At 38.8% G+C, this 26,185-nt stretch overlaps 1 protein-coding gene across 6 annotated transcripts in view; it reads right to left on the reverse strand.

Annotated features, from left to right (window-relative positions):
• gas2 (growth arrest-specific protein 2) overlaps positions 1-26,185 on the reverse strand; it is an 84,092-nt gene that overhangs the window by 22,067 nt on the left and 35,840 nt on the right. For 3 of the 6 annotated variants that reach the window (XM_028181118.2, XM_028181117.2, XM_028181119.2), the window contains exon 2: positions 19,290-19,326. The gene's annotated coding sequence lies outside the window, so the exon portion shown is untranslated. The remainder of the gene's footprint in view (positions 1-19,289; positions 19,327-26,185) is intronic. The other 3 variants (XM_028181121.2, XM_028181120.2, XM_028181116.2) reach the window with 1 other exon arrangement.

The raw sequence follows: 26,185 nt of genomic DNA on the forward strand, positions 1-26,185 counted from the left end.
GCATGGGAGACTCCGTCATCCTGGCAGGCGATTTAAATTGCCACCACACTAGGTGGAACTGCCACAGTTCAAACATAAACGGTAGGCGTCTCGACGCGTTTATAGACGACCTTACCTTCGAAGTAGTCGGTCCCCCAACTCCAACATGTTATCCGTATAACATCGCGCTCCGTCCGAGCACTATAGACCTGGCACTGCTGAGGAACGTAACTCTGCGCTTACGCTCCATCGAAGCAATGTCAGAGCTCGACTCAGACCACCGACCTGTCGTTATGCAGCTCGGTCGCCCCCACAACCCAGTCACAGCTACGAGGACCATGGTGGACTGGAAGAAGCTGGGCAAATGCTTAGCCGATGCCGCTCCACCAATCCTCCCCTGCGGCCCGGATTCAACTCCATCCCCCGAGGACACAGTCGAATCCATAAACATCATCACGGATCACATCTCTTCCGCGATCATAAGATCCTCAAAAGAAGTCGATGTGGAGGATAGCTTCCACCGCATCAGACTGTCCCCCGAACTTAGGAACCTCCTAAGAGTTAGAAACGCGGCAATCCGGGCCTACGATCAACTTCCCACGCACTCAAACCGGATTCGGATGCGTCGTCTACAGCGGGATGTAAAATCTCGCCTAAGCGACGCCCGAAATGAGAATTGGGATAGTTACTTAGAAGGACTCGCGCCCTCTCATCAAGCATACTGGCGACTAGCAAGGACTCTCAAGTCCGAAACTACCGCTACTATGCCTCCTCTCGTACGCCCTTCAGGCCAACCACCGGCTTTCGATGACGATGACAAGGCAGAGTTGCTGGCCGATGCACTGCAAGAGCAGTGCACCACCAGCACTCAATACGCGGACCCCGAACACACCGAGGCAGTCGACAGGGAGGTCGAGCGCAGAGCTTCCCTGCCACCCTCGGACGCGTTACCCCCCATTACCTCTGACGAAGTTAGAGAAGCAATAGACAACCTTCAACCTAAGAAGGCACCCGGCTCCGACGGCATCCGCAACCGCGCGTTAAAACTCTTACCAGTCCAACTGATAACAATGTTGGCTACCATCTTAAATGCCGCTATGACGCACTGCATCTTTCCGGCGGTATGGAAAGAAGCAGACGTTATCGGTATACACAAGCCGGGCAAACCGAATAATGAAACCGCTAGTTACCGACCGATCAGTCTCCTCCCAGCGATAGGCAAAATTTACGAACGGCTCCTTCGGAAACGCCTCTGGGACTTCGTTACCGCGAATAAAATTCTAATAGACGAGCAGTTTGGATTCCGCGCCAAACACTCGTGCGTACAACAAGTGCACCGCCTCACGGAGCACATCTTAATAGGGCTAAATAGGCGTAAACAAATCCCGACCGGCGCCCTCTTCTTCGATGTAGCGAAGGCGTTCGACAAAGTCTGGCACAACGGTTTGATCTACAAACTGTACAACATGGGAGTGCCAGACAGACTCGTGCTCATCATACGAGACTTCTTGTCGAACCGTTCGTTTCGATATCGAGTAGAGGGAACTCGTTCTCGTCCCCGTCATCTGACTGCCGGAGTCCCGCAAGGCTCCGCACTCTCCCCGTTACTATTTAGTTTGTATATCAACGATATACCCCGGTCTCCGGAGACCCATCTAGCGCTCTTCGCCGATGACACGGCTATCTACTACTCGTGTAGGAAGATGTCGTTGCTTCATCGGCGACTCCAGACCGCAGTAACCACCATGGGACAGTGGTTCCGGAAGTGGCGAATAGACATTAACCCCACGAAAAGCACAGCGGTGCTATTCAAAAGGGGTCGCCCTCCGAATACCACTTCGAGCACCCCACTCCCCAATAGGCGCGTAAACACCTCCGCCGTTAGCCCCATCACTCTCTTTGACCAGCCCATACCGTGGGCCCCGAAGGTCAAATACCTAGGCGTCACCCTCGACAGAGGGATGACATTCCGTCCCCACGTAAAAACGGTACGCGATCGCGCCGCGTTTATACTAGGACGACTCTACCCAATGCTTTGTAGACGAAGCAAACTGTCCCTCCGTAACAAGGTAACCCTCTACAAAACTTGCATACGCCCCGTCATGACGTATGCAAGCGTAGTGTTCGCTCACGCGGCCCGCACCAACTTGAAACCCCTTCAGGTTATACAATCCCGATTCTGCAGGATAGCCGTCGGAGCACCATGGTTCCAGAGGAACGTGGACCTCCACGATAACCTGGAGCTCGACCCCGTCAGTAAGTATCTACAGTCGGCATCGCTGCGCCACTTTGAGAAGGCGGCACGACATGAGAACCCTCTTGTCGTGGCCGCCGGAAACTACATACCCGATCCTGTAGACCGTTTGGTAAACCGTCGACGTCGCCCAAAGCACGTCATCACGGATCCTCCTGATCCATTAACGGTGCTTTTAGGCAATACAAGCACCGGTCACCGTCCTCGCCGAACCCGTCGCTTGCGACGAAGGGCTCGACGAGCGAATTAACCCACAGACACAGCCCACTGAGTTTCTCGCCGGATCTTCTCAGTGGGTCGCGCTTCCGATCCGGTGGTAGATTCTGCGAAGCACTGCTCTTGCTAGGGCGGTGTTAGCAATTCTCCGGTTTGAGCCCCGCGAGCTCACCTACACAAGCTAGGGTACGCTGAAATAGCCTCTCAAGGCTATCAGCAAAGGTAGGAAAAAAAAAAAAAAAAAATCAGAATACTGAAAATTGAACGTGATATTAAAGATGTTAAAACAATTCTCATTGTACAGAGTGTTTCATTTTTGAACAATATCAATATTGAATATGAGTCATTTTCTTTAATTCAGGGTTGAACTTAAAACTTGTATCGGTATAATCTCGAACATAATATATGCAAATTGAACCTTGAACTTCACAGCAAAGGCACCGCTGAGGGACAAACCGGCTAGATCAAAAGCTGCCCATATATGCAGTGCGTACTGCGCCGTGCGTGCTCTAAAGGCGCGTTCACCGTTCCTTCCACTTACATACCGACGCTTGTAAGGCAAATTCGACTAAGCGACAATACGTGAACTTTACAGTAGACTAATTTAAAGTTGAAATACCTGAAAAAAATCTATTTTAACGAATCTAGCTGTAGGATTGAAATGATTTTAATAGACCTAGAAATATATATTTTTTGCGCATCGAATATGGTTATTGCCTATAATTTATGTATGAAGCAGTTATTGTCGCTCAGTCACGTTTGCCTTTCAAGCGTCGATACGGTTCCTGATTTTTATCATAAGCTTTTTTTTTGTTTGCCTATTGCGTTAATAGGAGATAATAGGTTCACAAGAGACCGAAAAGAATGGTGTGCCTTTGAGAGAAGACCTACACTCAGCATTGGGTGGAAACGGGTTTTAGAAGAAGAATAAGTTCACCATGAGCCGTCGAAGGGCAACAAGTCATACTAAACCCTTTTTTATTTCTATTGAATTGACCCTGGACGGTCTGGAAATATTGCTTCTGGGTTCAGTCTATTATGCCATCATTTTAACTTTATATTTTTTATTTATTTATGGTATAGACGTATGAGCGAGCTCACAGCCTACCTCGTGGCACGTGATTGCCGAAGCTAATAGACCATGTAAATGTCACCACTTATCTTGAGATCTATGTCACAATTGTATAGTACTACGGTTGCTCCACCCTTCAAAAGAAACGCATTATTAGTGATGTCGTGCAGGCTCACAGGACACTAACACTAGACTAGACACTGCAGCGTCCCATTTTCTCAATTCACATTCTTTGCACGGTGACGGTTTATGTATTATTAGGTTTTGCTGTTGCAAATATTAGGGTAGCTTGTCGAATAAGGAATTTTAACTGTGATAAATTACGAATTATACTTAAATTAAGTATTATCGATTTAAAAAAATGCTCGCCTGTAAATAAGGCATCTAAATCATCTTCTACATTATCGTTGTTAGAAATTCAGTTTGAAAAATAAGGGTGCAGTCCCGGCAACAGTTAATGTTTGTTTACGACGAGCGTGCCCTACTAAAGATGTGTTATAGTTAGATACAATTAATCCAGTTTATGATACGTAGTATGAGAATGGCTATAATGAAACCTACCATTAGTAGATAATTATTATTTCATAAAAAGTTAGGACGCGTTTTATTTGATAGTTTATTAAACGAAAACTAAATTATATTTGTCTTTTAACGAAAACTTACATAATTCTATATTATTATTAGCTGACCCGGCAAACATTGTTTTGCCATATATAAGATTTCTAGTGTAGAAAAAAAAAACTTATTGTAAGTGTGTATGGATGTGGTAAATGAGTGAAAGAGGTATGCAGTGCTGTGAACGATGAGGGAATATATAATAAAAATAACAAAACCTCATTCAACCACATAATACCTCATTATAACAACAAAAAAAGTCCAAATAAAAAAAAATGTTAGGGGTGGACAACCCTAATCACTTAGGGGTATGAAAAATAGATAGTAGCCGATTCTCAGGCTTACTGAATATGCATAAAAAATTTCGGAGAATCGGTCAAGCGGTTTCGGAGGAGTATGGGAACGAACATTGTGACACGAGAATTTTATATATTAGATAAATTCGAATTTTATTTGCAGCGAACGTCTGGTCATTTTTATTTCAAACATAGAGAAACCTGTAGGTTGAAGTTTCATTCAATAAGGTTTTGGCCGAGTTCCTGAACACTGATTAAAAGAGAATCGGCTTATATTATCCAAAATTGCCATTTACTTTATGATACTCGGTTGATCACAACTTTATTCCGCGTCACGTAATTTGAGGCTAGTACATCATACACTAATGCCACATCATATACAAAAGTGTTCGTAACAATCAATTAACAATTATTAGTTTACAATGCGGTTGCGGTCATTAAAATCGTCTTTAATCATATTATTATCAATTTAAATGTTTTGTTGCTGGTATCCGATTGCTTATTGTCCAAATTACAGTCCAAAAAGAACAATACATTTACGATTATATTACAATGACATGTGTAGATGATTAAATTAAGATTATGACAGACGAGCCTTTACTCCGGGCCGTCGACATGTGCCCACAGGAGTGGCGGTCGCTGTTCACGAGGGATTCCATTGTGCGCACAAAGTAATACATTAGCGCGATATGTACATAGTTTTGTTAATTGTTCCTAAGGAGAATTGAATGGCGATTTTATAACGATTTTCTCACTGTCAGACTTGCTCACGGCCCACCAGCTGTAAAGTGTAAAGCTTTAAAGCGGAGTTTTCATGCTGTAATTACCAGTAATTAATTAATTAATGGTCAATTCAAGTCAACCCTGAGATAGTATAACAATCAATTTATTGCAATAAAAGTTGTTGTATTTTCAATATTCTTTTCTAATAGCTATGATGGGTAGTTTAGCTCACGGCCTACCTGATCTTAAGCGGTTGCGAAGCCCATAAACAGTAGCATAAGATTGAAGTCTATTAATGTGTATGGCTTTGTGCGTTGTTTTTTTTATGATTGAAGGATTACTGGTGGCCCGGAGGCCTTTCCAGTTTCACCAGGACAGGTGGGTGAGCAAAGGCTCAGCCAGGAGGAGTGGAAATAGCTAATAACTGCTCGAGCACCTCCAAAGGAAATGTAACTACTCAAGAACAGCTGCTTCGCGAATGAATGTACTACCGGATCGGAATCGCGACCCGCTGAGAAGATCCGGCGAGAAACTCAGCGGGCTGATGCTTGGGTTAGGTTGCACGTCGATTCTTTGCCAAGTTCGAAGAATACGGTTATCGGGGTCCCTAAGCCTGCTACTAGCGTTAAAGCTGATGTTGGCTATAGTGACCTATTATAACCTTGAAACAGTTCGGCTGGCGTGCGCTGACCATCGAAGCCAATAAACAAAACAATGTCAATGAAAAATAAGTTTAATATCGTGAAATAAATTATGAGTGCAGTTCACAGGAACTAATATAACTTACAGCACCAGAAGTGAGCAGGGACGAGCCGGCACCGGCCCCGTACCGACACGACGCCGTAACGACATAAAAACATCCATCTTTATGAATTTGGGACGAAATAATACATAAAAACAGTTACTAGGGATATGTGTCCTCGGCCAATTTCAATAAGGTAAAATATTGTCGAGCAACATTCTAAAGAAATCTCTATTGAGCTTTTCAAAATTTCATGCTATTTTCGACTTTGCATTCTTACAATTAAAGGTCGAATTCCATTTTTACTGTATTTTGGTGAAACACGCAATGTCTGGTTTCGTGGATTCACATTGTAATGCTCCCGAAGATGTTCTATCGATTATCCTTCATAATGTAAGAACGGAAGAAGTTTGTAGGAGCATTTAAAAGAACCATTTCCTCCCTTATGGTTTGTCATAAAAACGAGTTGATTTATTATGGGTCGCGTAATGACTTGCAGTCACGTGATCCGTTTGCTCATTCGATCAGCATCCTGCATATACCACTAATAGTACTGTGGATTTTAAAGGATCACAATTATCTAATTGCGATCGAGCCTGTCTCACGTGTGGGATGGTTCACAACTAATTAGATAAATAGTTATGTTCGCTATAGATTCAGTTAGAAAATACTTATTTGAATTTATGAATCAGCCCGCTTCGTCGCTCTTTTTCTAATTACTTGAAACTAGCTTTAAAATGTGGCATCGCTCGCTTTACATTAGACAAAAAACCTTTAAATAAATGATGTAATCTTTTTCTAGATGAGACCTACGCTATGTTCTCCTTTGTACTCCTGATGACATGTTTTCAAAACGAAGTACTGATTAAACTAACCACACGTGTAAGCGCAACAAATTCATGTTGTAACCCTATATTGTACTATATAAGAAATGTAATGTACTGCTTACCAACAATTACATGTTTCATTTTCATCGCACAAGCGGAGTGCGAAACAGCAACAAAACAGACAGCCTAACAAATAACACACAAACTTTTGTTGTATTAACGAAGAAAATATCATTTTAGTAACAATTTAAACTTGTATAATGATTTAGCTAAATGTCACGGTAACATTCATATCTTTGAACATAGCCTAGACTCAAGAGATTTGTCAAATGTGTGAAGAATATCCTATTTAACAATGGCTAGTTATCAATATTTGTAATTTCAATTGGTGTTTAATAGCCAAAGCTATGCACATTAATATGGTTTTGCTGAGTGCACATACTATTTAGATTGCAATCCAGCTAATATGTACGATTTAGCTAATATGTACTGTAATGATTGTAACTTGATTTGTGCATTGTTTTAAAAAAAAAAAAAAACTATCTTTGTACCAGGCTGTCATGTGTTGTAGGAATTGCGAAACGTAACCTTGCTCACAGCGGCGACACCTTCGACCGTCAACGTAGACCTATGACACGACGGGCACTGGTCGCACTAGCGCCCACGCTCGCGCACTCACCATGAGAATTTATTAAATGTACCTACAAACAAAACATTCGGCCAATCGAAACAAAATAATAACAATAGAAAGATTGCGGTGAAGCATTTCCATATACGATACTCTAAGAACTTTGATTTCATTTTAGTCGTATTTATAACGTACTAGCTGACCCGGCAGACTTTGTAGTGCCTCAATCGATAAATAAAAGACCTAAACTTTTATATAAAATAAACTTAAAACAAACAAAAGAAATCCGTCCGACGGGGGACACATCAAAGGGAAAACAAAATTGTTATTTTTATTTAATTCCGATGTAATTTCATATTTATCTACCTTTTAAACCTTCTCTGGACTTCCACAAAATATTCAAGACCAAAATTAGCCTAATCGGTCCAGCCGTTCTCGAGTTTTAGCGAGACTAACGAACAGCAATTCATTTTTATATATATAGTGTACTGTATTTTTTGTAGTATGTATACATCTATAGTATTCTATTGTAAGCCCGCAAGGGTAGGTACCAATATCCGATCTATTTCTGCGACGTAATACGTCACCCGATGTGGATGGGAAGTTATATCTATAGACTGCTGTGGTTATATATGTGTGCCATGAACTTGGCTACTCATACAGTACAGTAAAAACAATTGGAATAAAACTAATAAAGCCTATAGCAATTTATTTGGTTTTGTACAGTTTACCATTTTATAGAATAGCGGCGATAAACAAAATTCGTTTGGAATCAATCCGTCTCCGCGAGCAGCCCCGGGTCAAGTTGATCAAGATTCCCGTAGAGTCTCAAGAAAATCGTTCATTTACGTAAAATTATCGAACAACCCAGGCTATTTTTAATATCGACAAATTGAGACCGCCCTCTCCGAATCATTAGAAGGATAAAAATGTATTTAAATGCACTGCAGATGCTCATGTAGTGCGGATATATTACAAGCAAATAAGATAATGTTGAAACTAATGCGAAAAAGAAAGATAAGAAGTACGTTCAAATATTTGTCATTTCTTACAATAAAGATATACAAATAATTATTAAACGAAATAAAAAAACCAACTGCTAAATCGAAGAATAATAAGTCTATTAACTATACCTTAATACTTGAACGTCAATACAGGTATCACCGATTCACACACTATTTCATTTTAATTCTTCATCTGCCTCAATCTGGAATAGGTAGCTTCACGAGCAAGGCTCAGTCTCAATGCCGGCTGGTGATATACACGTTATAATGTCTATGGGTTTCGGTGACCAATTAATACCAGATGGGACAGTACGCTTTTCTGATTATTTAAACTTGTAAAGGAACGGAAAAAAATCTAAGTAGCTCGCAATGTAACTATACCTATACCTTAGAACTTATATCTCAAGGTGGGTGGCGCATTTACGTTGTAGATGTCTATGGACTCCAGTAACCACTTAACACCAGGTGGGCTGTGAGCTCGTCCACCCATCTAAGCAATAAAAATATAAAAAAATCTCACAGCACCAGGCGCTCATAACTCTATAGAAGCCAGTTAAGGCACATAAACTAGGTGGCAATCAATATTTCATTGCTCAAGTGGCGTCTTCCTTTAAGAAGGATAGGTCAGGACAATGCACCCGCTCTCCGCACTGCAGCACGACGTACCCGAGGTCCTTAATTGGATGATCGCGGACGTGCCTGCCTTTCGATGAGCTACAAGTGATTTAGGGTTGCACTTACAAACACTTTATCGATCACTTCATGAGATGTTATGAATCCGGTACGGTTGTTTTGTAACTAGCCTCTATTAAATTATGGAAACTGGTACTTTGTGATTATTGCAATTAGACCTCATTAAACTATTTTTTAAATTTTCAATTCTGGAATTCTGGAAACCATGTGTCCATTGGAATTCGTTCTTGAACGGGTTCCAGAACCAATCTTGTAGTATCCAGTTGAAAAAGAAATCCAATGGACACATGGTTAACAAACACCATACGCGCAAATTTATTTAAATTTAATCATGATTTACATACTTTGTTACATGTACAAGTATTCTAACAAAAACAATAAGGAATTGTTAAAAGCACATAATAACTACCCATTTGCTAACTCTTTTACTAGATATGCTTCATCACCACGGAAATGACTGACGTAAACAATAAACACAGTCAAATACAAAATAGCTCAGCTTCCAGTTGAACACGTGCGCGTCCTGTGGATTCGTACCGACAGTTATCTGTTTCCCACCCACAACGCAATGGCGGCCAAGAACCAGCACGCGTGTATACAAAGAAATAATACCCACAGTGCGACGCCGCGATGGTAGTAAATCACGTCGGGAACCTTAGCAGTGGGCTTGTGGGCATCCATACTAATGTCGTACTATCGGGTTGCAGTACTTAAGTCCGCTGTTGTGAAGAAAGCCATATGGGAAATAGACTGATAAAGATAGCTCTGTATTCGTTGAACTCCTCTAGTTTATGCTTCCCTGGTTGTTGTCGAGCGAACACAACTATGAACTGTGTGGTTTCAAATTTCAAAGTCTGTTTGTTTGTCATCGTTCATTATCTCTAAGCAATCTGTGAATCTATTTTAAAATCTTAAAAGTAAATATTAAGTGAGGCAGTTAAAAACTAATTAAAATCAAAACGAAATGAAATGCCATGTTTACATAATACGTGATTTAAATTGTAATACATCTCACAAGGACATCGGCCATAAGTCGTTGACCCGATCCAGGAAGGGCCATCTTGTAAGGACGTTGGTCGTTGAATCTGATTAAAGACAAGATTGAACGATACGAATGAAGTAAGTTGACCAATGAATGGTATCAATCAACCTAGTTTAAGTATAAAACGATCAATCTTTTTAAAAGAAAAAAAGGAGTATTATTAATTGGCCCTACGCATATAGAGGCTTTTACTGTATTTTTAATTATAGTACAGCCAAAAACAATTCAAAACAATCTATTTCTAATAAATTTTTATTTCTACATTTTCTCTGAAGGTTAAGTCAGTACAGTTCGCCGCTAATGTAGTGCTAATGTAGTGTCACCCAATGAAATTGATGAATGAAACATTTTCCTTGTTTGGAAATGTCATTGCGTCCCGTCTCAATGATGGAGAGACTGGGGAGTCTATTTATCTAATATTTAAAACTTTTTATCTGTTTGTGTACGCGAACACCCATCATTAATCAATTGACAAAGAAAATTACTGGTTGCACGCGGGTAATACCAGACATTCTTTAATTGGTTGTTAATACCACAATATTTAGGAAATCATTAATGTAACGTATCATTTGACTTCCTGGTCTCTGGTTTAGATTTCAGAATGTGAGAAGTAAAACTGGTTTCCCGGTACAGTACTGTATTGGTTTGTGGTGAGCGCGGCGTCGCGGAAGGGACACACAACTTCGCACTCCGGTTGCGGTCACTCTTTATTTTATATAGACACTGTCATAGAATTACAGGAATATAGGGTCCTCGGAACTTCCTGCAACACAGTCCTTCTTATTTACGAAAGGACACGTATCCGGTTTGAAGCCTAGGTTTTAGTGTGTTGCCTCCTCATTTTCACGCTTGTTAATTATTAGGGTTGCCACTTTCCGTGCTAATCATGATTTATCAGAAAGATTGGAAAAGAGGACGCAATCGCGAAAGGACCTAACCAAACTTGGTTATCATGCTATGCATGCTTATCATGCTTGGTTAGTATGATAATAGGTTACCGGAGCCCATAGACACCTACAACGTAAATGCTGCCTCCCACCTCGAGAAATGAGTTCTAAGATCTCAGTGTCTACAGTACAACGGCTGCCACACCCTTCAAACCGAAACGCGTTACTGCTTCACAGCAGAAATAGGCAGGGTGGTAGTGGTACCTACCCGCGCGGACCCCGTATTTCAAAATACAGACTTATTTATTATAGCTAACTTATATCAACCCATTCAAAAGCTTTGGAATCCGGCTTTGAAATGAGCTCCCCTTTATGAGCGCTATGACATGTCCTTCAATCGAGGCTTGTGGAGAGTACTTAACGATAGGTAACGGCTTGGCTCTGCCCCAGGAGTTGTTGTAGTCCATGGTAACAATTAACCATCAGGTGGACCGTACGCTCGTATGCCTACTAGCGCACTAAAAAAAAGTTGTTCTCCGAAATAATAAGAATTAATATGAACGATCTATTAGTAAATTTACTATTTACATGCAATTCAATTTTTAAAAATAACTCCAGAAAATAGTAAACATAGTTTCCCTACCTATCTATTGGTTTCCGATAAGCGATAAAAGCTGTTTCAAAGATATTCATGGTTCATTCATAAATAGGTGTTCAAATTGTCTCTCAACAGGACCTGTGTATGTTCACATCGCAGATGATCCCGAGCATCACATCATCGCTAACAACAACACAGCGCAAGTACATAACACGGTTTCCCGTGTGTAGTTGCGTTTACACGTTTGACACTGAACATACCTTGCTTCCAATTTATAATCTGTTAACTGATTATTGTTACAAATTAAACCCAAGGAGGGCTTTACTGTTCATCACAAAATTAATTAGCTAATCGTTTACGCAATAAATAAATAAATGAAGTTTCTGATTAGCATCACCATGACCTCTATGTACACGGATTAAGAACCGCTTTTAAAAATTGGCAAGACAGCGTAACATTGTTAAAATTTTTATACTTCTGACTACGTTATGAAAGTCTTGCGTTACGCGAGTAACTACAATTCTCAATTACGTTTCTATTTTGTTATAATTTATTAACCTGCTTGTTATTCGAAACCTGATCCTATTTAGCATTTTATACAATCCTCGGTCCCGGTCTACTGACCGTGATGATGAAAACGAACGCGAGATGTGTAGCGGTATTCCTCCGCCGCACTGCATGCTAATAGCACGGCTAATACCCCGGTAACCCAATGCCCCGTTCCGTGCACACGCGTGTCGCCACTCTAACCTCTTCGCGTTATGCTCTCCTTGTACGCTGGCTGAACTTGTGTCTAAATTGTTTAATGAATTCATGAAAATCTGTTTTGCAATTTTATCATGTAACAAATTAAGTAAAAATACATAATATTCGAAGCATATAACAACAGAATTCTAGATAACATATTGTTACGCTGGTAACAGTAACGCCATCTGTTGTCGAACATCAGGAATGAATATCAAAAGAACTAGTAATACCGAGAACACGCGATAAGTGTAACACCATCTATTATCAAATAGCAGAAACACATATCAAAACGACTTGTCCTATCGGGAATGTAGTTGTAAACTTGTCGTGTAGACTGTAAAAGCGATATAAAAGAGATTACACGAAGGCAATTAGTAATAGGATCTTTTCGAAGCGAAACAACGAACAGGTCACCTGAAGTAAACGAAAGGAGTTGACTGCGAATGGTAAACTGTTCCTTAAGTGTTTTAAATGCCAAACAGAGTTTCAATTTGTACTTCGGTGAAAGTTTTATTTGTCCCGAGCCTCAGCGCGTAAAAATATTTTCATAAATTAATTCCAAATATTGAATGTCGAATACTTACACACTTAAAACATTATTATTAATATCCTCAATCGCGAACAGATAAAATCTTCAAATCGTAAATAAAGATTCTCAATTACTTGATGTTAATTTGAAATGAATACAACGTATAATGTAGGTTTAGTGTGAGCAATTTTCTATAGCTTTTACGTGGGAAAATAGCAATGCTTATAACGGCACCTCCTCACGCAAATAGTACCCTGGTAACCCAATGCCCCGTCCCGTGAACGTATTTCGGTTTTTAATAGATGTTTTACTTACTAACCTCTGCGGTACTGTGCCATCCTGGTACATTAGTACGCATGGTTACATGAGTAGAAAACAATTAGGTAATAATAAATAGATAAATATGACCAGGTCACGATCACAATTTAGTCAATGAATACAGTTATCACACCTAATAGTAGTTAAGTATTGTTATTGCTCTTAATGTAATAATACTTACTACAAGGTTGACATTACACAATCTAATGCCATAACGGCTATCACTATGCACCATCACCAGCTTCCGAATAAATAATAATGGGGTCTAATTTGCAAACCCAGGAAATAGAAATCGAATCTAATATTTTGCTTTACAATTAATGTTTGTATCGATTAAAATCTTAGACATAATATTGTTCATTTCATGAATATTTAAAATAAATTGCGTTGATAGGATGAACTAGCTCACGGCACAGCTGGGGCTAAGTGGTTATCAGAGTCCACGGACATCAAGTATACCACCACTACTCTTGAGACATGAGGTCGAAGTCTCAATTATACTGGCTGTCGCTGACGGGTGTGTGTCTAACTTCTGAAAAACCATCAAATCTTACTGAGGAAATATGACACAGTTTACCTTCCCCAAACTTTAAAGAGCATTCTATTTTAATAAACAAGGCCAAAATTAGATCGGCCGTTCCCGGTTAAAGCAAAAAAAATTCTCAGCGAGTTTGAAGCCAGATGTCCGGCGAAGATGGTTGGTAACTAAAACCGCGTGAAAAAGTCTGTTAATTAAGAATTCTACTCATATGAAGGTGGAATTTGATCCTGCGAGAAAAACTCTAACGTTTTATATATTTTTTAAAGAACTCAAACATTTAACCTCGTCGGGTTCACTGTGTTCTAAGCGCGGATGCCGAGAAAATTAACGGATGAGTTTTAAAAGTTGTTTGCAGTTTTCAAATTGATAATTGTTTCACAGAGAATCACAGCTCAGACTGAAACTACCTACATTTGTCTCCATACAAACCGGAAGCTTGAATGTCGAGTAGGCCGGATGGTGGTCCCTGTCAACATCTGCGAAGCGTCAAGACCCCCATACCCTGAGCGCTCCCAAGGCGCGAAAAACTCATGTATAAGGATCGGCCCCTGTCCGAAAAATAATCCTCGCAACAATCTTACCTTACTACTTACTTATTACTTACTTTATTACTGGTGGTAGGACCTCCTGTGAGTCCGCACGGGTAGGTACCACCACCCCGCCTATTTCTGCCGTGAAGCAGTAATGCGTTTCGGTTTGAAGGGTGGGGTAGCCGTTGTAACTATACTGAGACCTTACAACTTATATCTCAAGGTGGGTGGCGCATTGACGTTGTAGATGTGTATGGGCTCCAGTGACCACTTACCAGGTGAGATATGTACTCGTCCACCCCTCTAAGCAATAAAAAAATAAAAAATAAAAATCTCGGCAGTCCACATTTTGTTTTGAGTCAATTATCGCATTTATCCTTGTGTATCATCAAGGTTGGATTGTAAGCGTAACGGCTCGTGCCAGCCAGCGTGTCACGACCAGCCTCGTTGCATTTCAATTTATAGCTCAGATATGCGATCGATTTAATTCAATAGATCGACTTTCGAGATAACAGACAGCAAATATTATTACCGGGTGCGACTTCGATGTCTGGGTTTTATTGGCTCATATCATTTTTTGCATTTAGCTGTGACGCTTCACTCAAGCAGGTCAGTACATCTGTTTCTTTAAAGCAATAATATATAAAGGTAAGTATCGAAACACATTGCATAAAATTATTAATAATAAAATTCAATTATTTTGACGTAATAAAAATAAATCATGTTATAAAACAAATATTTAGCAACATTTCGAAAAGCTTAATTTACAAATTAACAAAACTTAATTGATGATCATTCATATGACACAATACGGTGTGTCGGTTTCTTCACAAATCAACAGTATTTCTATCGATAAAGGTCAAATATCTCGATTAGTTACCGTAAAAGGATCGATAATTAATCGATGCGAACGCGATCTTAATTGACATTCACGAGCTGCGATAGTTGTGATCCCCGCGGCCTTGTGCCCGCATTCGTCCATTAGATTAAAATTAAAATTGATTTAGACTAATTAGGGTTGAGGTGAATGCTTGTAGTACTGCTATAATCTGTATGTTGATCTAGTAAGGTTATGGCAACGGAGTCGCGGAATTAAGTTAGTTTTTATAGTCGCAACCATAAGCGTACTGACTATACCATTGAAGCCAAAAAATATTCTGCATGCAATAACAAAAAAAAGTGAACGAATAAAAAAATTAATTAAATTTGAGCACCATAAGACACAGGAGGAAAATAATAAAAGATGTTATCTTATTTGTAAACAAAACGCACAGATTGCCACCGTTTCACGAGGGTTTTCTGAGAAACAGGTCAGTCACCTCGCCGAAACGTACAGTATATCTATGTAAAAATAGGAAATTTAAAGATTTTAATTCAATACTATTGTGTGTATTTTTTTTACAGCCTTGATACAACATTATAAGTTTGGTTCGATTTTAGGCGATACAAAAATCCATTAATAAATTCTCTCTCAACTTAAACGGCTATCGTAGCTGAAATGCATGATTACTTTTTATGCCGAATGACAGTAACTACTGGCAGGATGGATAAAGACATATCTAAAGACAAAGTCTAATTAGCGATGCCCATTATGCAATTAACTATCCGGAGATAATACAACAAACACTGCATTAGTTACTACTTATTTAAAGTCCATATTATTATCTAATATTGTATTTTTGTTAATATTTTATAAATGGTCTCCTTTCAAATAACTTTGTAAATATTAATCCACGTCATAGATTTGAAGTTCTTCAATCAATCATATTGAATTACGAAATAGAATTTACTTTTGAAACATAGGCCTCAAAAATGTAAGGAAAAATATAGGTAAATATGATTTATTTTATGCGCATTGAGGGGAACTAGCTCACTTGGTGTTAAGCGGTTACCGAATTCTGCCACTCACGACTCTCGCAGCTGAGATAGGCAGTGTAGTGATACTTTCCGTGTGAACTTACGGTACGTCTTATCTCTAGTCAAATTGTTTGAAGCCAGAAAGGATGAAGCCAACGACAGAACTATAAATGATTCTGAATTGAAACATTAAATCAGGTTAGTTCCTTTCTGCCTCTCGTATATTTTATAGTAAGTAGATCCCGATTTAAATATTAGTGTTATACACAGAGAAACATCTGTAACTCTGTAGCACGGCTCCAGGGAGAGAAACCTCCATAAATTGTGTTACAAATGACACTGTATTAATATTACAGCTCTACGTTCATATAATTTTACATTAAATTACTATAAATTTCAACTTGATAAGAAAGTTTATGTCTCTTGTCAATTGTATATTATTTCGAACAGATATTCAAATGTTGTTTATCTGAGAAATAAACGCTTCGTGCTTTTCGTAAAGTTTTAAAAGATGTAGCGAAATCCAAAATCTATTAAGGTTTGGCATTAGCTGGGTAGTCGGACTCATAGCGTCCCCGTTGACAAGGGATTTCCGGAGCCTATATAAGCTAGGTGAATATTGTCACCTATCCTGAGATATCGGATCTTCGAATCAGAAAACAAAATGGTACACGGCAGTAATAGGCAGCACTGTCATTTCTCACCAAAGGCATTCAAAATATTGATCACAAGCGGCCCGCTCCGGCTCCGCTCGGGTCTTTAACAAAAATTTCAACGATACTTGAGGTTGTTTTATTTTTTTAAATAAAAGAACACTTATTGCGGCATAACTATAATAGTTAGACATTTTTTTGTAAATAATAATGTGTTTTACAAAGTCGTACATTATTTTATTCTATCATCAATAGTTTTCGCAAGGCACGCGATGTAAAGAATATTTTAGGTATTTTTTTTACACCTTGAGTTCAATTATTGGAGTTTTAGTAAGGATCCCTAATTTTTTTCAAAAGGATTATAATAGCCTATGTCACTCGGCAATAGTGTAGCTTCCGAACAGTGAAAGAATTTTTCAAATTGGTTCAGTAGTTTCGGAGTCTATTCTATACAAACAAACAAATCTTTCCTCTTTATAATATTAGTATAGATATAGAGTATAGATTTGCGATCTACGGAGGGAGCCTTTAGTTCTCATGAAATATAATTGATACACCAGCTAATAATTTAAAATTGATAATTGGCGTAGACCAGGCGTGTTGCATAGTTTAAAATACAAAAGTAATCATGTAATCAATTAATAAAAATGATGTGTCAGTTATAACTGGTTTATACCAATAACTCGGTAGAAGCGGGCACGTGCGACGCGTGCGCGCTGTGAAAGTGAATCGTATAATTAATTTTTGTACGCTCACGCTCCGATGAGTTGCGCAGAATATCTCGACTCGGAACTGTTAGAAAACTGTGCATATAACAGAGAAAAATAAAAAAAAGACGAATTAAAATGTTATTATATTCAAATCATTGTAACATAATACTCAAATGGCAGCATCAAAGAAAACAGAAACGATAATTAATGGTACTTTTTTATGTTTGAGATATGACTGGTGGCCCGCAGGTCTTTCCAGCTTTACCAGGGCAGGTGGGCGAGCAAGGGCTCCGCCAGGAGGAGTGGGATTTGCTAACAGCTACCCGAGCGCTTCCAAATCAAGAGTAGCTGCTACGCGAATGAATCTACTACCGGATCGGAATCGTGACCTGCTGAGAAGATCCGGCGAGAAACTCAGCGGGCTGAGGTTTAAGTTAGGTTGCTCTTCAAACTCTTTGCCGAGTTCGACGATTATGGTTACCGGGATCCCTACTTCTAGTGTTAGAGCTAAAGGTGTCTAATGCAAAGATTATTGGATCTGATGGATCCGTAAGGACGTGTCTAGGGCGTCGACGGTGACTGGCTCCTGCGTGATCAGGATTCGGGGACATTAATAGTACTGTGGAGTATGTATGCCAGTATTACTGCGATATTACTGCAATAATTATATTACTATTCGTGTGTAATTTCTCGGTAATATTTCAGACAATACTAAATGTTAAAGTACGCTTATATAAAATTATCTGGCCTTTAGAGGCCAGATACTCGTAATTCTTCCTTAAACCTTTCGAGCGAAGCGCAAACTGATAATTGAATAGGTGACAATGTACCAAGAGAACATAAACACAAAGGTGTTGAAAGTACCGTTATGCGATTATATTATTCACAAATGGCCAGTCGTAAAGAGTGCAGTAATCCTTCGCAATGTCGCAATGTCGCAACGGTACATCAACAAACCAAAAATGGCCCTAGAGACCATTCCTAGTGAAGATAAGCCGATAAACTTCACATTCGGTTGAAGCAGAATACATACGTCTTTTGTTTTTCACGAGAAATCTTTATTTGATATTTACGGATTAATGTGTAATGCGAATTTAAAATCTGTTTTTTTGAGATCCTATCGCTTATTTGCATAAATGATAAAATAATATTCATGAAAACACCACTATCGGGTTTGACGTTGCGTTTGGTTAGTACCTGCATATTTAATGCAAAGATGATTATAAAGTACATTGTATGATTGCACTAAAGTGAAGTGTGGTATTTTCATCGACTCTAACATCTACAGTGCTCTAAGCTAAGTTATCTTGCTAATATTAATCATTAAGTTAAGACAGTTTTAAAATTCATACAGTGACCATACTAACAAATACACTAAACATAATATGAATAGTACAATGGTAATTCAAAAGCAATGTTTGGCTTATTATAAGGGTTTTACGACAATTTTTAAATGTTATTATAGTCCAGCAGAGATCCTACCCGAAGCTCTCTATTGTCAGCTCCCCTCCTTTCTATCCGGAGGCAGGACTTTTGGCCCATGTACTTCCACCGTATATCTGTTGCCTTAATCGCGTTTAGATTTAAGAGGATTTTTTCATGAACTAATCATGATAAGAAGTTCAGAACAAGACGACTCACAAAAATGTTGCCAAACAATTCATAATCATTTTTTCTCGTAACCGACAACAGACTATTAGTATGACTACAAATCGGACATGCGTACAATCAACATATTATTATTATCACTGCTGCTGACAATAATTTGTACTATGTCGAAATTCAATTGTTACTATACTATACTTTATAGTGATAAAGCCAAACTTACCAGACCTCAGCGGGCGCGACTCGTCATATCGAAGCAACTGAAACAAAATGAATCATTCATTACTTTACTGTACAGGACATACCCTAATATATATTTTTTATTGCTTATGTGGATGGACGAGCTCACAGCCCACTTGGTGTTAAGTGGTTACTGGAGGCCATAGACATCTACAACGTAAATGCGCCACCCACCTTGAGATATAAGCTCTAAGGTCTCAAGTATAGTTACAACTGCTGCCCCACCCTTCAAACCGAAACGCATTACTGCTTCACGGCAGAAATAGGCAGGGCGGTGGTACCTACTCGTGCGGACTCACAAGAAGTCCTACCACCAGTAAAGGTAGATTCTGTTATACTGTTAAAAATGAGACCTTAGAACTCATGTCTCAAGGTGGGTGGCGGCATTTACGTTGCAGATGTCTACGGGCCCCGGTAACCACTTAACACCAGATGGGCCGTGAGCTCGTCCACCCAATTAAGCAAGAAAAAAATACCGGAAGAGACAAATGAAAAGTAAAATTATGTAATCGTTTATTTCTGATCTAAATTTATAATTGTTTTGTTTTAGTAATCCGCATCCGATAAAATTTACAAATTCAAATATTGATAAATTAAAATATACTTAATATCTTTGCATAAACAAGTTCGAAATGTCTAGAAATACAAGTTATCACCTCAACACGCAGTGCTAGAGGATCGGCTTTCTCCTGTAGTCGTCTTACTTTGATTTACCAAATGAAAATAACAAGCCAGGCCGCGACCCGGGAACAAGGCTTGCCGCGGTCCCGGAGCGCAAGTTCGTTTTGCGGCAGAAATAGCCGCGCCGTAAACTCCCTACCCCGTACAGCACACAATCCTACCTCCGGAAACAAACTTCTATATTTTTATATTGAATCAAATCTAAATTCCATTAAAATAAACTAATCGAACGGAAGAATACAACGTTAATTATAATCTTATTTAAATTCATAGCCATATCCTCGCTATTACGTAAAATTTGTTTTAAAAATATATAATATAATGGAATTACGTAAAATAAAGATTTTGTACGAACATTCCATTAGATAAAAACTAGAGACTAATAGGAAGCGAACGCTTCGACCTACATTTTATATGTTAATTGATTAGCGAACGAAAACTAAGAAACATGAATTCGGATGCATTGTTAGATACGTCACGTTAAAATACTCTTGTGCCGCCGTGGTACCGCGGTTTGGGTGGTAGAACCTCTTGTGAGTCCGCGCGGGTAGGTACCACCGCCCTACCTATTTCTGCCGTGAAGCAGTAATGCGTTTCGGTTTGAAGGGTGGGGCAGTCGTTGTAACTATACTTGAGACCTTAGAACTTATATCTCAAGGTGGGTGGCGCATTTACGTTGTAGATGTCTATGGGCTCCAGTAACCACTTAACACCAGGTGGGCTGTGAGCTCGTCCACCCATCTAAGCAATTAATAAATAGAACCTATCAAAGTGTTGTGTATTTTTTTCAATTGTACATTATTAATACTTTTAGATTTAAATAACGTGCAGTAACAAACCGCATTTTGGTATAATTTTAATTATTTGATTTAGAAAGGATTTTTCAAATAATATCCTTTGGTGATTTATTTGATTTATACATTTACACAGTGGCCCGGATGAAATTTTAAACTCAAGCCCAATCTCGAGGCCTGAAACCTAACAAGTTTAGTCGGTTTTGAAAAATGTGGTACTATTTTCATATTTATCTTAAAATAGTTCAATTAACTAGTGATTAACATAGCATTATATAGCATAGCATAATATATTATTATACACATACGAGTATGTACATATACTGTTTCCCGATTCAGGCTTTTTTTTGTATTACTAAACTATCTAACTAACGTCTCTCAATGCTAATCATCATCTTTTATTTTATTAAGATTCATTCAGGTTAAATTTTTGGTTAAATTTCGTTTTAATTTCGTTCCGTTTTTTTATGTTGCAGATTACAAAAATATTCACGAGCTATCAGGAATATCATAAAAAAGATATTTTTAACTTTGATCTCAAAATATAGAAGAATTAAAATTACGTAAGCAGGCCAACTATCGTTTAACAATGATTCATAGATGGGCTTAATATCAACAGAGAATGCGCGTTATTATATCTCCTTGACCGTGACGGCGAGTCAACAGTCGACAGTCGACAGACAGACGGTCGAGAGTGAAAACGTAAAATAATATAATATAAAAATATTATAATCGTAGCATATCATTAACATAGACAATGTTATGTTATCATTATGAAACTCATTTTTGTTTATGCATAAAATGCAAAAACGCGGATTACCCACTCTTTTTTATAAAGCAAAATGTTTTTTCGTACAATACTAAAATTCGTTCAAATGTAAATGAGAGAAACTTTCAATCTGATATTGTGGGTAGTTTTCAAAATATGTATAATTATATGACGTCATCTCCATTGAAAATCCGATGTGTGACAGAGATAGCGAGTGTTCACTATATCCCACACTTGGTTATAAACATCTTTAAAACCTTTTTTTCCATTTTTGAAAAAGGTTTCTACTGACCTTGGTATTGTATAAATCTATATTAATAACAGTTTCAATTAATTTACAAGCTCTGTATATGTACTTGCAATAATTGTCTTTGCTCATTATTACTACAGATTGTTTTTTACCTCAAAGTCCACCTGGTTTTATGGGCTATCAGAGAATGATGTCTTATTGTTTATATCACGGCTACCCCACTCTTCAAACCCGAACCCATGACTGCGTCGCGGTAGTATTTACACATCCAGCGTATTCATACGCGAGGTATTTTATTTCAAGAGAATTCGATAAGCAGATCAGCTCCGTCTCCGGCAACACCTGGCCATAGACTAGGTAATGCTGTCAAGTCAAGTCGACTTAAATATTTTACTGGTGGTAGGACCTCTTGTGAGTCCGCACGGGTAGGTACCACCGCCCCGCTTATTTCTGCCGTGAAGCAGTAATGCGTTTCGGTTTGAAGGGTGGGGCAGCCGTTGTAACTATACTGAGACCTTAGAACTTATATCTCAAGGTGTGTGGCGCATTTACGTAGTAGATGTCTATGGGCTCCAGTGACCACTTAACACCAGGTGGGCTATGAGCTCGTCCACACGTCTAAGCAATAAAAAAAAAAAAAAAAAATTGAAATCTCAATCGGAATGTATCTCCTTAAAACAAATTATCATTTATAGAAAATAGATGCGAAATTTTCCGGTAAAAAGTATATTTTTAATTCGATCGTACTGGCAACATTTACTTGTTCAAATTGAAAACTACCAGCCATGAATGAATTAATAGTTACAGCGTGAAATTAACGCTAATCACCTTATGGTAGTAATTATATTGAACTGAAATGCATATCATTGCTTTGAATAGGTAAGTAGGTATACTTCGCAAAACGAAGTAAGCTGTAACAATATCGAATAGTTTATGTAACAATACACCCTCAACGACTACGTAACTACAATTAATTGGCCCACATTTTGTGTTCCAAAGATTTGTTTCGCTAATTGAAGCAACAATGTGTGGTGCCTATCTTTTCAACTCTTCATTATTAGAGTAAAGGCAGACGACGCCACGAATTAAAAGATTATGTGTTTTTTTTCAAACTGGAAACCGTCAAGCGTTACTTGATACTCAAACCTACATATATATACTTAATTGTCACCAAATTAAGACTTGAGCCTGTAGCCTCGATACATTGTCTATTGCCTTATTCTTATCTAATTCTTGACTTTTGGATCACAACAGAATAACAATTCAAATTCAATCGTCTACCGTGAAGGGATTCCTTTGAAAGTTGCTTTAAAACATTTCACTTCAAAATTGATATTTGAGGGAAAAAACCTATAATTTGTTGTGATTATTAGAAAACTCGGTGATCAGAGAGCATGAAATATTACGACTGTCGAGATGAAAGCCGCGATGGAGCTCATTACCGAGCCGGATGGACACCGCGATCCGTTCGCTCATTTAACACCTAGAATCATTATCAGTTTTAGTGTAAAACATCTGTAACAGTCAGCTCTTTTAACATTGTTTATCCTACACTCTATTGGGCTATTCCTCAGAGAACGTATGTGATCTTGGTCGTCTGCAACTAAGTTTGTTCTAACTCACGTTGTTGTTCCCCAATTCTTGTTACCAGATCATTGCTTTCGTCCTTTCTTATCCCTCTCTCTCTCTCTCTCTCTTCGATCGGCCCCTCACTGCTGAGGATCGTGACTCCGTCCGATTCCGTCAACCAGTTGTCTCCATCGATCCCGTTTTGTAGCTTGGTGGAGTGCGTCGCTGACAGGTACCCTCAGTTCCTCCGCTATTTGGTCCGACCATCGTTTGGGACCTCTACCCCTAGGCCTTTTTCCCTCTATTTTACCGGTCCCCACAAGGCGTTCCAATTTGCTGGTATCCCTGCGTGCAACATGACCAAAATACCGCAATATTCTTTGTAGGCAGGTTGTGGATAGACGTTGTATCCCTAACTTTACTTTTTACTGCCTGAAGTTTAAGATAAATAATTGAAACTTCTACCGTTTGACTTCGGTTCATATTCGTTGACGTTGACCGTGGTTTACTGATTCTTTCTGACATAATCCATATGACTATTGCTATTAGGATTTCGAGTCATATGTATGTCTTACGATGTAAACAACCTACTCATCGGGACACCGGCGGGAAGGCAACCGTGGCTAAGCGTTCCCCTCCTCATACAGTTCTAAACGAACGCTTTATAATAAAATGAAAACTAAAACTATCGCTATACTGTTCTGTATAATATCGTAATTGTCATAACCATTACAATTCACGTAAATGTTATCAGATCTCTATAAAGTTCATAATCAATTACATTAACTAATGAAATTAAGCATTTGTTTAATAATTATAAAACTAATGTCATTATCAGAAGATAGATCTCATTAATAATCACCACATTATTTAACAGTAAATGAGTGTTTAATATTTAGTTAATGGCATGCGACTGAAGTTTAGTCAATAATAAAGTTTGCACGATTCACAGTCGCTACAGCATTAGAAAAACTAGTTCTCAATTAAGGTTTTTTTTAATTCGTACAGTTCACATGTGAAATGTTGTAATAGTCTAAAATTACCCAATACCCGCGCACGGTGTGTTGATTGTAATGCTGTATCACATTTTATTGGCTCCCACGATTGATTTACGGTCGATCTATAAAATTGAATGCCGTAAATAAATACGGGTGAATGGCTGTGAAGTTATGATATTAATTTACTCTTAATCGGTGGTTAATCGTCGTGGGAGCTTCTAAGGTGTACAGACATAAAGATAGGTGAGTTATATACATGTGCAAGTTTTCAATTTTTTAATCAAGCATGACTTTTCTTAGTTTCTGGATATATTTTTGTTTACTTGATTTACATTTATGTAAAGTCGTCGTGGCCTAAAGGATAAGGCGTCCGGTGCATTCGTATCTAGCGATGCAACGGTGGTAGGGTCTTGTGTGGTCTGTACCTACCCTGCCTATTTCTGCCGTGAAGCAGTAATGCGTTTCGGTTTGAAGAGTAGGGCAACCGTTGTAACTATACTGAGATCTTAGAACTTATATCTCAAGGTGGATGGCAGCACTTACGTTGTTGATGTCTATGGGTTCCAGTAACCACTTAACACCAGGTGGGCTCGTACACGCATCTCAGAAATCTATATAATAAAAATGAATTGCTATTCGTTAGTCTCGCTAAAACTCGAGAACGGCTGGACCGATTTGGCTAATTTTGGTCTTGAATTATTTGTGGAAGTCCAGGAAAGGTTTAAAAGGTAAATAAATATGAAAATGCTCGGAATTAAACAAAAATAACAATTTTGTTTTTCCTTTGATGTGTCCCCCGTCGGACGGATTCCTTTTGTTTGTTTTAAATTTATTTTATACAAAAGTTTCAGTCTTTTATTTATCGATTGAGGCAATACGAAGTCTGTCGGGTCAGCTAGTAACAAATAAAAAATATGTAAGCGGCCGTTTTGCTTAAATAATGTGTCATACGTCAGCTTACAAATACCGGTATGGTATCACAGAGGAAAAGAATACAAAACGAAAAATTAGTTATTTTAAGACGTTTGATTAAAAAAAAATTTTTTATCAATTTGTTGGTTGCATCAGTGTAGGTAGGATTTGTCGATATGTCGCGGCTCAACCGCTTTTTTCAGTGCGAAAGGTCGCATTACCGTTATACGACGAAGCAACTTCGCGACCTGGCGGACCTTCCATACGATACATGAAACGTTGCGGGTTTGATACTGAATTGGTCTGTAGCCGTTTTTAGTGTTTGGCCGTCTTGCACATAATCCAGCGGGCCCGGCGGAGGTGGTCCTGTTATCAAAACAACAAAATCTAGAATCCGATTGCAACGATTTACCGGAGAGATGTGGTTGAATTGATTGAAATTAACCAAAAAAAAACCTAATATCCGATTTTAGCGCGACCTGTCAGCTCTAATCTTAATTCTAAACTATCCAGGGTATTTTTTTTAATTTTTTTTTATTGCCTAGATGTGTGGACGAGCTCACAGCCCACCTGGTGTTAAGTGGTTACTGGAACCCATAGACATCTACAACGTAAATGCGCCACACACCTTGAGATATAAGTTCTAAGGTCTCAGTATAGTTACAACGGCTGCCCCACCCTTCAAACCGAAACGCATTACTGCTTCACGGCAGAAATAGGCGGGGCGGTGGAACCTACCCGTGCGGACTCACAAGAGGTCCTACCACCAGTAAAAAATCCATAATCCAATCCATAATCCATAATACACATAAAACATTGCATAAAAATCGGTTCAGATATATAGGAGTTCAGTGACAAACACGCAGTATACTTATTTACTTAGAACATGCTCATAAAAACATTTTA

This window comes from Bombyx mandarina, chromosome A1, assembly GCF_030267445.1.
Source record: "Bombyx mandarina strain Sakado chromosome A1, ASM3026744v2".
Lineage (NCBI taxonomy): Eukaryota > Metazoa > Arthropoda > Insecta > Lepidoptera > Bombycidae > Bombyx > Bombyx mandarina.